At 40.6% G+C, this 18,119-nt stretch overlaps 1 long non-coding RNA gene across 1 annotated transcript; it reads left to right on the top strand.

The window, feature by feature from the left end:
- The first annotated feature begins 5,877 nt into the window (after nt 1-5,877).
- Nucleotides 5,878-6,257, top strand: LOC117460369 (uncharacterized). The gene is made up of 2 exons (XR_004553633.2): nt 5,878-5,976; nt 6,074-6,257. It is a non-coding gene; the product is annotated as an uncharacterized lncRNA (long non-coding RNA).
- The last annotated feature ends 11,862 nt before the right edge of the window (nt 6,258-18,119 follow it).

The raw sequence follows: 18,119 nt of genomic DNA, 5'->3' as shown, positions 1-18,119 counted from the left end.
TAGTCATGGACTCTGACCTGAGTTTCAACAGTCACATTAAAACAGTTACTAAATCAGCCTACTATCACCTAAAGAATATATCTAGGATTAAAAGACTAATGTCACAGCAGGATTTGGAAAAACTTGTCCATGCCTTTATCTTCAGTAGACTGGACTACTGCAATGGTGTCTTCAAAGGTCTCACTAAAAAATATATTAGAAAGCTGCAGCTGATTCAGAACGCCGCTGCTCGAGTCCTCACTAACACTAAGAAAGTGGATCACATCACTCCAGTTCTGAAGTCTTTACACTGGCTTCCTGTGTGTCAAAGAATAGATTTCAAAATACTGCTGCTGGTTTATAAAGCACTGAATGGTTTAGGCCCAAAATACATTTCTGACCTCCTGCTAAATTATGAACCATCCAGATATCTCAGGTCTTCAGGGACTGGTCAGCTTTCTGTCCCCAGAGTCAGAACTAAACATGGAGAAGCAGCGTTACAGTTATTATGCTCCAAATATCTGGAACAAACTCCCAGAAACCTGCAGGTCCGCTGCAACTCTGACTACTTTTAAATCCAGGCTGAAGACTTTTCTTTTTGTGGCTGCTTTTAATTGAACTATTCATATCTTAAACTGCACTGTAACTTTTATCCATGTATTTTTTTCTTTTAATGTTTTAAATTTAAACGTAATTAATTTCTCCATGACATTTATGAGAGGGACTGCTCGAAAGTAGGATATTTGGGATATCCATCGTAGCCAGGGTTTACGATCAGTTTTTGGGTGATTTGTACTGAGGAACAAGTATCACATCACCGATGGGTGAAAAATAGTGTTTTGGTAACACGAGGTGTTCAGGTAACACTTAAAGACTTTGTTATGCAACGCAAAGCAGAGTAGGGGGCTAGTACACCCTCCTGAGAGTCCGATTGTGGATGGCATGCGAGCATAACATGGTGAAAACAATTAGTCTAAATTTACAATCGGGACGGAAATGTTCGGATTTCCAAAGGGAGGTTCTGTGAATAAATTAAAAATCAAGAATCTAAATAATTGAACTATTCATATCTTAGACTGCACTGTAACTTTTATCTTTTAATGTTTATTTTATTAGCTTTTCTTTTTAATGACTGATTTTAAATGCCATTTTCTTAATGTCTTTCATTTTTTGTTTTTCTTTTAATGTTTCTTTTATTATCTTTTACTGTTTTGAAATGCCTTTGTCTGGATGTCTTTCATTTTTGTAAAGCACCTTGAATTGCCTGGTGCTGAAAGGTGCTATATAAATAAACCAGCCTGTCCTCCTACAAAAAACGACCAAATAGGTCGATTGTTTAAGCACCTTAGATTACGACCCATAGCCACGTTTTAAAGTGTAGCACCTCTAGTGGTCGTGTAAGAAACAACATGCTCCCGTTTATTTACAAATAACCCTCTCTGGAAAATCCTAAATTGTAGAACAGTTTGGCCATTAAAATGCTTTTTGATTAGATTTCTAGCGAGAAGTGTATATTGTACTTTTATAATCTACGTCCAGTGGATGTGTAGGATCTATAGTTTGATAGATATACAAAGATGATTTGAGGTCTCGCCAGGAGAACGTGTATATGCGGCAGCTTCCATGTAAAGTTAGCGTGGGTGAAAACAGTATTTCCGGTCTCGAAGTTTTCATAATAAAACCGGATATATTCCCCTCACTGTCAAATAATTACACAGTGATATCTGCATTACTCATCCACTAAAAAACATCAGTTTATCCTTGTTAATTACACAATATTGATTGGTTTAAATGGTGTACAATGCTTTTGTGTTTTTAACCTTCGAGTCAGAGAAACAAATAGTTTTTTAGGAGTTTAGACACTACAGTTTCCGAAGACACTACACTACCCAGAATCCCCAGCTATCGTTTGGGACTACAACATCCGCCTTGCTTTACAAACCCCGTGATTAGTCATCAAGCCCTGTGATTGGATGTTGGAGTGGCAGTGCGACAAGGTTACGCTGAGCGTCAAAGCTCTTTGAAATGGAATGGAACCACGCCAGACTTTCCAAAACTGGAATTGGACGGGTCCAGCCCCCGGCTCCAGCTTCCCCCCCCCCAGAACTACACATGCTGGCTATTGTGTGTTTCGCAATATATGGCACGTCTCTTTATAAGACGTTTTCGTATTTCCCACAATTAGAAGTTGGAAGTATTAAACGTGTATACCCTGGAGGTTTAGGGGATACGAAAGACAGTGGTGTTATCAATTGTAAAACATATAATTAATAAATGGTGAAATAATATACCCACATGACACCTAAGGTCAGAAGAGCTTTATTTAACAGATGGTTTTATGTCTACCCCTCCTGTTGTTCATTGATAAGCCTGAAACATGCACTTGTCAAGGTTCAGATGCACATTTAGCAAATATGGCAGTAGCCATCGATCATCTTAAGATAAGATACTTTATTGATCCCAAGTTGGGAAATGTTTTTGTTACAGCAGCATGTACTACTTTGTTCTACTCCACTACAATTCAGAGGTTAACCTGGTATTTTTACTCTACTACATTTATTTTTGTTACTTTGCAGATTCTGATTAATGATGTGAAATATAAACAACCCTTAAATCAGACTTTAGTTACACCTGAGTAAAATTCAGCCTTATCAGTTTGTCTGTTTTGCACATCCTCCTGTTAATATCTTTGGACGTCCTGCACTAAATTGTTTTATTGTAGAGATCACTACAGTATCTTCTTGATATTTTCCATTCTATATTTCTATCATTGACCCCTATTTTGTATGTAGGCTACTCTTAATATTTAAATGTTTTCATCAATAACTAAATAAATATAACTTATTCTACAACTAAATTCAATAACGTGCTTTAACCACTAGGAGGTGCGGTTTAGACCAGTGGTCTAGTTAATACAACATAATAATATCGTACATAATATGACTATAAACTTTATTGGGAAATTAAAACAGAACGTTAAAGGAAAATACAGTTTCAGTCTCTCGATGTGAAGCTTATGCATTGTACCATGAACTTGTATAGACCTGTAACAGTCAACTGCATGAGGAGTTGGAAAGGTAGTTCAGAAAATCAGTAATATCTTTAAAAACTACAAAAAAGTCTGTGCACCTTTATGGTGTAAACACAGCCTATCTACTAATTGGATCAAATATAAAAGGATTTTACAGAGAGGGTTATTTGTGAATAAACAACCCTCTGTAACGTTTGCATTCAACGGGAGCACTAGAGGCCGACAATTTTAAAACGTAATTATAGGTCGTATTAAGCGCTTGAACAAACGACATATTTGGTCGTAATAAGGTTCTTAAACAATCGACCCATTTGGTCGTATGAGTTGGAGGACTTGTTGAAATAAACTTGCCTTGCCTTGCCTTGCCTTGTGGAAGCCGTAGTTCTGTAAAAATAATTTACAGTACTACGGCCGCGGCAGATAACTGGATGGCCTACCTGCCTGTCAGCCTTCCATCTGTGCACAAACTTATCTCGTGCCCTCATTGGTCATGTGCGCGTTTGTGTGTGTTGGAGGAGGGGCTCTGTAAGGAAGTCTGAAGGAAGGGGCAGATTATTTCCGGTTGTGTACTTTCAAATTCTAGCGCACTCGAGCTGGTTTCCCCATTCTTACCTACCCTAATAGAGTGGCCAAGTCCTTCCCCTTCCGGTGGAGCTCCATGGGACCTTATTTTTCGGGAAAATTATGTATTGAAGTCAATGGAGAGAGAAAGATTATCTTTCGATCCCGTTTGAATTATGCCACGAATTACACATATGATGTTTGTCAATTTAAAAGATAATTTTGCCAGTCAAAAAATAAATAATGTGTCGTAGAACTGTGAAGTAACACATTTGTTCGTGTGAAACGCTCAATGAACTACATCTCTGGTCTAGCAGAACAACACACGTCACCGTCACTACTGTCTTGTCAACAAAATGATTTACTACCCTCACTATCACCACAATCAAACACGTCCAGAAGAATGTCATGCAAAGCTTCCTGTCTGCCTGCCTTCCTTTGATTCTCTCTAAACTGGCTGGTCTTTTTAATGTTTAATGTCAACCATTTGTGCAGATAGCGTGAAGTAGAAAAGATCGCTGATGCTAATGTAGCGTTAGCATTTCTCCCCCGGGCTTAAATGGTGTATTATAGAATGATCACACTGGTGTGACAGTACTCTTCAAAGGGTTCACAAAATATGACTACTACTCTTACTGTTTAACATGTTGGGTTACTTAATGTTACTTCATGTAAAGGCTAATACAAATGACAAGGCTAAGGCTGTAATGCTAACTAACGTGCTAGCTGATAGCTAGGTAGCTAACTTGATCCAGCCACTCCTGGTCCTTTCATCAGGCGGGAAGCGAAAGAACGAGCAAGACCCATTGCTGGTATGATAACAACCTGGTACTAAGCACACAGGCATCTTGTTAAAGTTATCTTATCTCAGGGCTCTCAAGTCTCACGCATTTGGCGTGAGACACACGCATTCCACTCCATTCACACGCTCACACGCCACACCTTGTATTTCTCACGCAGAGATTTCTTTCCAGGGTACCGCCCACCAAGTTGCGCCGCAATTTTGTAAACAAACTAGTACAGAATCACTGTAGCCACGCATCAACCAATCAAAAGAATGTAAGCTATCGAACAGCCAATTAGAAAATAACATGGCTGTATCCGGGTAGGATTTAGACATTCTGCCCTATACTTTATAGACAGTAGTGCTGTAGCGTCGACTTCAAAATATCGTCGACGACATATTTCCGCGTCGACGCGTCGCTACACACACGTGGGTGTGTAAACAAAGCAACAAGCAGTTCGTGGAGACTGAAACGGCTACCACCTCCTCCTCACAGGATTGTGCACGAGGCCCTCAAACGAAAACATCTCGCCCTCGGTCTTCAAAAGCATGGGAATATTTTAAAGTTAGTCCAAAACGCAAAGATATTGTCATTTACAGTCTTTGCCAAATGGAGTTGGCATATCACCCAAGCACAACGGCTATGTTGGAACATTTAAAGCGGCAGCTAGCTGTGGTGGCTACCATTAGCAGCTAGCATTTGCTCTCCGATTTTTACATAAAAATGGAATTATGGATTATAAATTCAATCATTTTTTTATACATAGACGTTAAAAACCTATGGATTAACCGATTCAGCCGCGTTTTTTCTCATTTTAATGCCATTGAACACGTCTTTTGATCAGATTGACAGCTACGGTGGTGAGACGATCTCCCTAGAAGCTCTGTAAAGGTACGTGTTGTGATGACTGTATTTGCTTCCCCTGTCGCGAGTCCGGATCACTCAGTGATGATACTATATACCTACATAATCTGTGGAGTCTCAGCTTTAATCGGATATTTTATATATGCAGCTACGATAAGTAATAAGGGTACTTTTATCTTGAGTTCTGTGCCAATGTCCGTTAGCATTTTTCGCTCATGGGTCATTTAGATGCTTTTTATGAGACTTGTGTTTTGTTTTGGTAAACATGGTTTGTATCGTCAGTTAGCTGAGATTATTTCCGTTAATCTGGTATAACACATTAATAGTTTGTTAAATATTAAGATCCCCTGAGACACAGTATCGTGGAAAAAAAAATGTTTACATTACTTTTTTTACATTACGTTTTTTATGAATTGAACAACAGAAAAATAATCGTTAGATTAGTCGACTAATCGATCAAATAATCGCCCGATTAATCGTTTTCGAAATAATCGTTTCCCCCCAGCACTAATAGACAGGTAAGGGTTTCAACATTTTCCAGGATTTCAATACTTTGATTGAATACATTAATCAGTTCTTTACACATGGTGCTCTTTTTAGATTTCAGGAACTACTACCTTTCCATGGGCCGGAGGAACAGGACAGGTGTGTGAGGAGTTCCTGGAATATCAGCTGATGGATATCCCCATGCCCCAAGATCCCACCACCTTTAATGTTGAGGAGTTTTGGGGGAGTATGTCCTCAATCAAGTGCAAGGTAAGAAATATTTGGCACCACATGACATACACATAATCAATTGAAATCAAAAGCAAAGCATTTGAGTAATAGAGTCTCTTGGTTCCTTTTTTTAAAGGTGACCGGTTTGAGCCAGTTTGGGAGGCTCACTAAAATAGCTCAACTTGTTCTAGTGCTCCCTCACTCTAATGCCGACGCGGAGAGGGTTGCCACCAACACCTACAACAAAACACACACACACACACACACACACACACACACACATCCCTTCACTAAGAATGAAATAAATATGTTTTTATTTGTATGAATTTATGTGTCATTTATCAGATAAGACCACCGTCCCCACCCAAAGCCCCGCCGCTGCCAAAATCTCACTCTGAACTCTGTTCAAAACTTGAGAGCCCTGTTATCTATCTCTTATATTTAGTGGAGGAAAACAATTGTGACATCAGTTATGACATCACTTACTGGGATTTGTAGTCTTTCTAGTTGCGTATTTTTCATAGTCTTATATTTCAACAGTTTTATGACAAACTGTGACTTTTTGACATGGAAATTATCTTTTAAGATTGACAAACATCATATGTGTAATTCGTGGCACAATTCAAACCGGATCGAAAGATAAGTTTTCTCTCCCCATTGACTTCAATACATAATTTTTCCTAAATAAGGTCCCATGGAGCGGAAGTAGAGGGGTGTGACTTCGCCACTCTATACTCTCAAACAATTTCTCCTCAGTGTGCATTCATTGTTACTTAGTATGTTTATCTCTTTAGCTTGAGAAAGGAGCAAAACAACAATTATATATCAGGCTTGAATCAAGGATTTAAAGAATGATTAAATCATAATATTCTAAACGTTTTGATTTATATACGTTTACATTATTTGTGATTTCCGATAAATGGTGCTCAACTCATGCAGCTTCATACACCATGCCAAGGGTAAAACATCATCAATAATGTATATCAAGCTAATCTAAATGTTTGTCTTTGTGCAGACGGAATGGTACTCTGAAAGCCTGACGTATACATGTTGTCTATTATACTGTGTGTGTGTGTGTGTGTGTGTGTGTGTGTGTGTGTGGTGCGTGCGTGCGTGCGTGCGTGCGTGTGTGTGTGTGTGTGTGTGTGTGTGTGTGTGTGTGTGTGTGTGTGTGTGTGTGTGTGTGTGTGTGTGTGTGTGTGTGTGTGTGTGTGTGTGTGTGTGTGTGTGTGTGTGTGTGTGTGTGTGTGTGTGTGTGTGTGTGTGTGTGTTTGGTGGGGGGAGGAATTAATTTACGGGCCAACTGGCTCCCTGTGGTGCTGTGACATGTTTATCACGCGGCAGAAACACACGCTGTCAATGATCACCCGTTGTTTGAATATCAGTTATCTCAACATTAGGCTCCATTAGTATTCTCTGCAAGTCAATTCAATTAGCGCTCTCCAGGGGCCTCGGGGCCACAACACCACATCAGTCAGGAGCGAGCGGCTGTCGCAACATGGGTGTGTGTGTGAGTGTGTATTTTACAACAAGTCCTCCAACTTATACGATCAAATGGGCCGATTGTTCAGGCCCTTATTACGACCAAATATGTTGTTTGTTCAAGCGCTTAATACGACCTATAATTGCGTTTTAAGGTTTTCGCCCTCTAGTGCTCCCGTTGAATGCAAACGTTACAGAGGGTTGTTTATTCACAAATAACCCTCTCTGTAAAATCCTAAATTGTAGGATAGTTTGGCCATTAAAACGCTTTATGATTAGATTTCTAGCGAGAAGTATATATTGTACTTTTAGAATCCACGTCCAGTCGACATGTAGGATCTATAGTTTGATAGATATTACGATGATTATTTGAGGTATGCGGCAGCCTCCATGTAAAGTTACGGATTGAAACAGTATTTCCGGACTCCACTTTTTCATAATAAAACCAATGATCAAATGATTTAACAGTGATATCTGCACTACTCATCCACTAAAAAACATCAGTTTATCCTTGTTAATTTATACGACATTTATTGGTTTAAATTGTGTACAATGCTTTTGTGTTTTACCCATATGTTTTTCTCTTTTGATTCTGAGAGACACATTTCTTTTTTCAGAGGTTTTGATAGGCTAAAACATCGATTGTTTTAGCCGCAATGCATGTCGGGATATGGTGTTTATTCGATATGAAATCGGAAAAACTTTTTTTTTAAATAAAATAATACTTTATTCCGAGTGTGCTTGCTTTTCTCTTTGGAAGTCATCACATAACGGCATTGTAATACACGGTTCGGCTGCATTAAATATTACATATCTGCCCTAGATATGTATTTATAGAGCCCTGATGAGAAGACCTTTTGACAAACTGGAAGAGATGCCGCCAAAACTGAATATGTGACGTGGATCATAAATATATTAGCAATTAAACAACATCTTCCATTTCTTTTCACACAATACGTCTCCTTGCAGTATCAACACTAATTCGGCTAATAGGTTATATTTACACCATAACGGTGCACAGCTGAAAGAAAGGGATTTTTGTTGTAGTTTTTAAAGATATTATTTACTAAACTACCTTTCCAACTCCTCATGCAGTTGACTGTTACAGGTCTATACAGGTTCATGGTACAATGCATAAGCTTCAAATCGAGAGACTGAAACTGTATTTTCCTTTACCGTTCTGTTTTAATTTCACAATAAAGTTAATAGTCATATTATGTACGATATTATTAATTTGTATTAACTCCACCACTGTTTTTTTTTAACCCGCACCGCCTAGTGGTTAAAGCACGTTATTGGATTTTGTTGTTGATTAAGTTGTATTTGATGAAAACATTTAAATATTAAGAGTAGCCTACATACAAAATTGGGGGAAAGTAGAAGGCATGATAGAAATATAGAATATAAAAGATCAAGAAGATACTGTAGTGATCTCTACAATAAAACAGTTTAGTGCAGGACGTCCAAAGATATTAACAGGAGGATGTGCAAAACAGACAAACTGATAAGGCTTTATTTAAACATTAAAGAATACTTTAATGTAAGGTCTTCTTTTGAATAAGAAAAAAACGTTGGGGATATCCACAGATAAATATGAAGTCTGACAAAGTACTTAATGTCCAATATATTGCATGGTTTATTTTGGCACAATCACCTTCCCTGAATTTGACTCAGGTGTAACTAAAGTCTGATTTAAGGGTTGTTTATATTTCACATCATTAATCAGAATCTGCAAAGTAACTAAAATAAATGTAGTGGGGTAAAAATACCAGGTTAACCCCTGAATTATAGTGGAGTAGAACAAAGTAGTATGCTGCTGTAACAAAAACATTTCCCAACTTGGGATCAATAAAGTATATCTTATCTTATCTTAAGATGATCGATGGCTACTGCCATATTTGCAAAATTTGCCTCTGAACCTTGACAAGTGCATGTTTCAGGCTTATCAATGAACAACAGGAGGGGTCACAGACATAAGACCAGCTGTTAAATAAAGCTCTTCTGACCTTAGCTGTCATGTGGGTATATTAATGCACCCATTTATTAATTATATGTTTTACATTTGATAACACCACTGCGTTTCGTATCCCCTAAACCTCCAGGGTGTACACAGAGATAAAGAGACGTGCCATAGAACATGTTGCGAAACACACAATAGCCAGCATGTGTAGTTCTGGGGGGGGGGGGGGGGACCCGTCCAATTCCAGTTTTGGAAAGTCTGCTGTGGTTCCATTCCATTTCATAGAGCTGTTTGACACTCAGCGTAACCTTGTCGCACTGCCACTCCAACATCCAATCACAGGGCTTGATGACTAATGACGGGGTTTGTAAAGCAAGGCGGATGTAGTGTCTTCGGAAACTGTAGTGTTTAAACTCCGAAAAAACAATTTGTTTCTCTGAATCGAAGGTTAAAAACACAAATGCATTGTATACAATTTAAACAAATCAATATTGTGTAATTAACAAGGATAAACTGGTTTTTTTTAGTGGATGAGTAATGCAGATATCACTGCGTAATCATTTGACAGTGTGGAGAATATATCCGGTTTTATTATGAAAACTTCGAGACTGGAAAAACTGTTTTCACCCACGCTAACTTTCGACTGGACGTGAATTCTAAGAGTACAATATACACTTCTCGCCAGAAATCGAATCAAAAAGCATTTTATTGGACAAACTATTCCACAATTTAGGATTTTCCAGAGAGGGTTATTTGTGAATAAACGTCCCTCCGGAGCGTTTGCAATGAACGGCCCGGGAGCATGTTGTTTCTTACACGACCACTAGAGCACCTCTAGTGGTCGTGTAAGAAACAACATACACTTTAAAACGTGTCTCTGGGTCGTAATAAGGGCTTGAACAATCGGCCTATATGGTCGTTTTTTGTAGGAGGACAGGCTGGTATTTTAGTAATCTTAGAGGTTAAGAGGAGGCATAATGTATTTTGTCTTAATTACAGGTTAAAGCTTTTTCTAAAATTATTTCAAATATAACATTTAAAAATAAATGTCACCCTTTTCTTTCACACAAATAAAGCCTAAAAGTAGATACGGATATATTATATATATATATATATATATATCCGTCATATTTCTATCTGTGTTGTTTTGCATATAATTGTTTGGTGAATCTTCTTTATTTACTCCTTTCTCTCTTCACAACTCAGATATGATCTTGGAGCCGCAATTCATTGTGGTTCATTCTCTTTGAATACATTACATGTCACTTGTTAGACGCTTTTATCCAAAGCGATTTACATACTCAATACTGTGGGCAATCCCCACAGGAGCAAATTGGGGTGAAGTGTCTCAGGGACACAACGACATGCTGACTGCAGTGGGGTTTGAACCTGTGACCCCCTGACCCGAACACCAACGCACAACCCACTGCACCACACGCCCCCCAAATAAGTGTGTACTGTAGATATCTACATACCACAACCTCACAATTATTTTGCTATCAAACTGTAAAATAATCATAATTTACCGTCTGAACTTGACAGAGTTTTTCTTTATGTGCAGGTTGACTGGTTGAATGGTTAGTCCTCATGAGCATTCTTTATTGAACTTGTTTGTAGTCAGATGTTGGATAAAAAGTACGTGGTTAACACAAGCTGAAGAGATTTTGACTGGGAAAAAATACATCGGCACATTTTTCACTCGGCGGATGCTGACAAGACAAATACTGAACATCATCCACCTTTAGCTTAGCGGTGGTGACATGAAGTCATGTGACCGTGATGTCATTTCTTTATAGCCTAACATTAGCCTTTTTACTTATATCGATTGCATATACGCTTCATAAATCACAAAGTGGTGTTGAACTAAATGGGTAAGGTATCAAAGACGTGTGCTGGCCACAATATTCCAATATCCAATTGAAAAATCCCATTTGATGCTGACTTCCGGGTTGGCCTCCAAAGACACCTCCTCACTGCACCACTCTATTGTGAAAAAGAAACAAAGCCAGATTTTGTGTTGGATTGTTGCCATTTATGTATCTCTATGTGTGCGTGAACATGGTTGATATTAGGTGATTGTTTTACTCTCAGATGTTTTTGTTCCAGCAGGTGCTGTAGCTGTAACACTTGTGTTTTATCCCCCTCAGGTCATCTTCATGGCAACACCTGTTTGAGGTGGAGAGCGCGATGGCCTTGGCCTCGTCTTAATCCTGGTAACACAGCTGCCCGGATTACCGGAGCACCTTGACCTCGAGCATTTGAATCCCTCGCTTCCCGGGACAAAGCTGTCGGCCGGTTCACCTGCCGCTCGGCTGATGGAGAGATAAAGTGAGGAGGAGACGTCAGAGCTGAGCACACTCTGATACACATCAGGGCTTCATTTCACTCAACCAAAGCTGCTGCTGGCTCAGCACAGTGTATGGAGGATTTGTGTCTTTCGTTCTTTAAAGGGGCCATATTGTGCTCATTTTCAGGTTCATGTCAGTATTTAGTGTCTCTCCTGGGACATGTCTCCATGCTGTAATGTTCAAAAAGCTCTTTATTTTTCTCATACTGTCTGTGCTGCAGCACCTCTTTTCACCCTCTGTCTGAAACCAGAGCCCAGTCTGCTCTGATTGGTTAGCTGGACGGCTCTGTTGTGATTGTTCAACCACTTAAAGATGTCCCGCCCCTTAGCCTAGCACATACAATGGGATTTTAGCCTTTGCAGACCATTTACATGCACTAGAACCGATACAACACACTACAGGGAAGGGAAAACTTCAAAAAAGCATAATAGGACCTCTTAATAGTTTGTTGAAGGTCCCACGTCATGGCCATTTCTACTGATCATAATTCCATTGTTGAGGTCTACTTAAATAGATTTATATTGTGCAATTTTCTAAAATCACATTGGTTTCTCACAGCATCTCTGTATAGTATGTGTATTCACTCTCTGTCCTAAACGGCTTGTTGGAGCTCCTGCCCCCCTCTCCCTATGAGCCCAGTGGCCGTCTGCGAGACAGCGAGACACAGCGAAACCCAGCCCGAAACCAGCCCGAACACACACATACCCGCAGCCTGGCTGGGAGTTTGTGTGTGTGCTCACACACCGACTCACAGCCTCGCCGGGTAATAACCGGAAAAGCATGACATGGGACCTAGACTTTTTTATGGACATAATTGCATTGTGAAATCATCATATTTAGCCTTGAAAAATCCAATAAACTAACATTTGACTAAATAAAAACAGTAACTAATAACAAACAAGCTTTGTAAAAGTACAACATAAACACATTGGACTCTGCAATTCCTAAATATCTAGTATATTCAGACTATATATAATATATAGTCTGAAATCTAAAAGGATGACTTTACTCTGGTGGAAATTTATCATAATTTCCCTTAAAGTTAATTTGTATCAAGATAGAAAAAAAGGCAAAACGTTGACAAATGATGTTGATTTGGTCCTTTTTAGTCCTGCAGGCTTAAAAACAAAACATAAAATATTTGATGTCCACGACAAACGATGACCCTGTTTCTACTGGTGGGTATATGAAACATTTACAAACACATCAAAGCAACCATTTATAATAAGTAAAGATGTAGGGATTTGTGATATTTCGTAAAGTTCTTAAAAGGACTGTATGGTAACAATAAAGATTAAACGCTGGGAAAAGAGGCAAAGGGCAAGCGAGAGGCCAAGTGTTGGGTTGAGAGAGAGGACGTGATTGGCTTAAGTCAGTGCAGAGAGATTGTTTCCTTTGGCCCTGTGCTGCCATTTCCTGCCCTGGGCTCAATTCTTCCATATGATTAGTCCGATGTGCAGAGCATGCAGTCATATGACGGGCTTTGCTTCCAGGACAAATGGAGCGGAGCAGCAACAGAGTCGAACACAGCGAGGATTATCTGCAGCGGAGGGACGACTCTCAGGTGACGATGGTGACACTGTTTGTTTGGGGGAACAACCTTTTGTACAACTGCTTTTGTTTCTCAACCCTCACATCCTTACACACACTTTCAGCGAGCCAACACACAAGCCCTTGAACACATGCACTGCAACCCTACAATGATCTAGGTTATTCCAGGAGAGATTCTATGCGAGAACCAGTCGTCCCAATCATTTGGACCGGATAAAATACTTTACCCTGCCAGCTGCCTAGAATTAAGTTTATGTAATGTCCAACAAAAGTCCCTTACACACCAAGCCGATTTCGGCCGTCGATAGATGTCGATAGATGTCGGGCCGTCGATGAGCGTTGTGTCGCCCTACTCAGATTGGTGTGTCTTGGTGTGTCCCGCCCCGTTGTGTCTTTCCGGCCGTGCCGACACCTTCCGCCGCAAGGCTGTCGGCTAAAGGCCGTCGGCCAAAGGAGTCACTCTGATTGGCTATTCAGCTTAGCGAATCAGTGCATGAGAAATGAAACGGAAGTGAGGGACCCAAACAAACTATTAAGAAGGCAAATCTGAGATTTAATTTAACTCCAGCTCTCGACACAGGTTCGGGAAAGCCCCGTGAGCTTCTCGCTGTAGAGTGAAAATGGAACGCACGCTATTTGTTGTTTGTTTATATCACAGTCTGTCCCTCTTCTCTCGGTTATCACGCAGTCGGTCTTCCGGTTGTTGCCTCTTTTGAATGACGAATACACACTACCGCCGCCTGCTGGTAAGGAGAGTTATTGCCACTCACACATGCGCAGTTCGTACGTGCTTCTTGGCAGTCGGCTGAAGTCTTTGCGGTGTGTTCCAGTGCGACTGTTGGCCAAGAAGTTCGACGTTCCGTCGGGACGTGTTCTTTGGTGTCAGTTTAGTGTGCAAGGACCATTAAACAAACATCCACCGGTGTAGAAGAGGGGTCATTAACAAGAAGAAGGACACTCCTGTTGTTTGCTTCATTTGTGAAATGGAAACTCCAGACCCTAACCCTATCGCTATTTAAGCACTTCCAGTCTCTAACCCTTAACAAATACAACCTGAAATAAAGTCCAACCCATCAACCATGTCAAAAAGATTTGTATAAAATGTAGCTACTTTCATCAAAAATGTCATCACTCTCTAACTGGTCTTGACATGGAAAGACAGACAAGCGCACAGTCCCAAATATGCACACTCAACCACCCACCCCCTACACACACACACACACACACACACACACACACACACACACACACACACACACACACACACACACACACACACACACACAAATCCAGCCCTAACCAACCCTGAGTAGGGACTATGTAATATAATTAGCCCAAATCAGTGACCTCCTTTTCAGACCCTACACAATGCAAGAGAGGCCCTGCGCTCCCTCAGCAACCTCCCAACACACACACACACACACACACACACACACACACACACACACACACACACACACACACACACACACACACACACACACACACACACACACACACTCCCGTGTGCTTGATCGTAACGTTTATTTTTTTCTCTGCTATGTCCACAAGTTAAAAGTGATGTTACATTTGGATGGAAACTTGACTAATGTTCAACGGCCGTGTACTTTTAAATCTTTTCAAATGAATAAAGTTAGAAAATGAGAATAAAAATAATATGAAAGAGTAAAATTATCAAGCATATCAATTACAAACATGCACAGCAGTTGGGCAAAGTTAAACGTGCCACAGTTACTCACTGTTACCTGCTTTGACAATATCGACGGATAATATCAGTACGTGGTGAATGTACTGTAGTATTTTTTACTTTTCCTCAGTAGAGGATATGACTGGAGTTCTTATCCATTCCTATTTCCCACATCTCTCTTTCTCTTTCCACCTAAACTCATTACCACGGCGGTTTTGACTAATCCTCTTACTGCTACAGACTGATCAAGTATTGGGGAAGCAATCTGGAAAGCCAATTGCTTTAATTAAGGTGAAGAGTTCCTGACCATATACACCGCACGCACAAGTAGTGTGTGTGTGTGAGTGTGTGTGTGAGTCCACGGCTGTGACTTACACACTCAGCGAGGTTCTTCTGTCATTTGTCAACACCCTGGCGGTTTAATCTTTCCTGCCTGTGCAAGTATTAAAAGATTATGAGCGTTCTGCATGGCTTCATGCATGCCGCATAAGGGGCTGTTTCTCCCCGGGCCCCTCACTTCATTCTCAGAGAGGGGGGGCAGAGGCCAACGGGGGCATGCAGAGGCAGAGGAGGAGGTGTTGGTGATTTGGGACCAGGGGGCGGAGGTGGGAGAAGTACTCAGATCTTGTAATTAAGTAAAAGTAGAAGTACGGGGGTAAGCATTTTCTGTTACAGGTAGAAGTTCTGCGATCAAAATGACAATGGTAACGGGGCCAATTTATAACTCAAAATTGACAGTAACTTTTTTTATACCAGGTTTTTAATTCATAGCTAAACCATGAGTTTGCCAGCCGAAATGACAATTGTTGCTACTCTGGCTAGCTAGATAAATAGGCTAACGTTGACTGGGAATTGGAATTCGAGTTGACTCGTTTAACTCCAGTTGACTTGTTTTGCGAAGACTTCTTCAATGTACTCTTTCTAACAAACATAGATAACATTGTGCTGAAAGACACACAAATAAAAGGAGCTTTGTTGTTCTTGTATTGTTGTGTAGAGATATTTCATTGGGGAATATAAGAATGATAAAGACTAATGAACTGTTTGGCTAGATTTATGGTTTACTGGGTCTGGGGTTTCCTCCAGAAGGAAACTACAATTTTTGTTGGATGTTATAATTTCTACAGCTGCTAGGGGGATTTTCTACTTGCACGTAAACAGATATTGTATTAGGCAGCTGCTGAAAAGACTAATACTGTAATTCATATTCGGAAGACTGTCCCCACTGTTGACGTCACAAAAGAAAAGGCATGGACCATGGTAACCTGTAACTGTACTTGACTGACACATGTTGCTATACATTAAATTACATTACATTGCATTTAGCTGACGCTTTTATCCAAAGCGACTTACAATAAGTACATTCGACCAGGAAGACACAACCTTGAAGAAAACAGAATCATAAAGTACATCAGGTTTCATAGAGCCAAGCATTTCAAGTGCTACTCAACTGGCTTTAGATAAGCCAGTCCTTTATTAGTATATAAGTGCTCTGTTAGCAGTTCTTTGTTGGTAATTATATCGCTTGAGGTGTCCTGATGTCAATGGGGAGCTCATTCCACCATTTTGGAGCCAGGATAGCAAACCCACGTGTTTTTGCTGATGGGAACTTGGGTCCCCCTCGCAGCGAGGGTGCAGCGAGCCGTCTGGCTGATGCAGAGCGTAGTGCACGCGCTGGGGTGTACAGTTTAACCATGTCCTGGATGTAGGAAGGGCCAGATCCATTCGCAGCATGGTACGCAAGTACCAGTGTGTTGAAGTGGATTCTAGCAGTTACTGGAAGCCAGTGGAGGGAGCGGAGGAGCGGCGTGGTGTGGGAAAATGTAGGAAGGTTGAAGACCAGACGAGCCGCTGCATTCTGGATGAGCTGCAGAGGTCGGATACATTTAGAGCATCTACAAACAAAAGTGTATGTTTTATTCAAGAGTTTCAACAGTTCACATCAATTCAATTCAATATGTTATTCACAAACATATCAGGTACACTCATTGGACAGAATGGAGATGTGTGAAATGGGAAACCATGAAAATCTATCCGAAGATCGAGGAAAGGTGCCAAGACACCAAAAAGAAAGTATAATATACTAACATGTCGAGAATTGTAGAGAGTTCATGTATTTTACAGAAACAACCCCCTAAAGAACACCTCACACTAACCACATACTACCAAGAATTTAACCAAGTTTGCTTCAAGTCTCTGGTCATTTGGGAGGAGATCTGTAGCACATGACATAAATGTAAAATATATTTTGACTGTGTTTCGTCTTGCAAGGCACTCTCACAGAGCTCCCTGCCACTCTGTCCACCTGTACGCTTGTCCAACAGTCAGATGTAAGGAGTGTATACTTCTTGCAGGCAGAGTGTGTACTTCTTGCAGGCAGAGTGTGTGTTTCCAGAGGGTCCAGGTACTGGGGCGAGGTGTAATCGTCTCTTTCAGCACCCTGGCTGGCGTGCTGCAGTGATCTTTCCGCGGCTGGGCGTCCCGCTAACACCTCTCCGCTCACTGCAGTCCTTCAATTAGCAGTTTATTATTGCAGGGGCCCGCAGCTCTGGCCCCCGGGCGCTCGCAGCTACATGCCAATGCCGCTACCGACAGTCTGTGTGTGTTTGCGAGGTGCCAGAGTGCAGAGTGACTCCTTTCAGCAGCAGCCTGATGAGACATGATGTGAGCTGTTTTCAAGTATATGTGTTTCAGTGCTGCAGAATATACAGATCCACTGGTGTGTGTTCATCTGTGTGTGTCAGTGTTGGTATTAGAGCCTCCCCAATAATCCTGACACAATGAAACATGTGTCCTGTTCTGCTTGTAAAAAATGTTTTGATATGTCGTGGAGAATTCAGTACAGCGTGGCTGGTGTTTGACTCCTGACTGATTCCAGCATGAACACACACACACACACACACACACACACGCACACATTGGTGTTTAAGACTTGTTTAACTCAGGGGATGTGCTACATGAGAAAGATATTGTATCTGAGCTTTGAGGTCTCACAAAAATGAATGATATCATTTGACATTTTGGGGATAAAAGCTTGAATTTCATTGAATAAGGTTAGAAGCGTCCAATAACAATGTTCTTGTCTGATAACAGTGATGATTTTACACTTTGCAATGCATTTGTTTAATATTTTCACAAACATAACACAAAGAAC

The sequence above is a fragment of the Pseudochaenichthys georgianus genome, chromosome 16 (genome assembly GCF_902827115.2).
Source record: "Pseudochaenichthys georgianus chromosome 16, fPseGeo1.2, whole genome shotgun sequence".
In the NCBI taxonomy this organism is placed as follows: domain Eukaryota; kingdom Metazoa; phylum Chordata; class Actinopteri; order Perciformes; family Channichthyidae; genus Pseudochaenichthys; species Pseudochaenichthys georgianus.
This window is presented reverse-complemented; position numbering and strand designations above follow the sequence as displayed.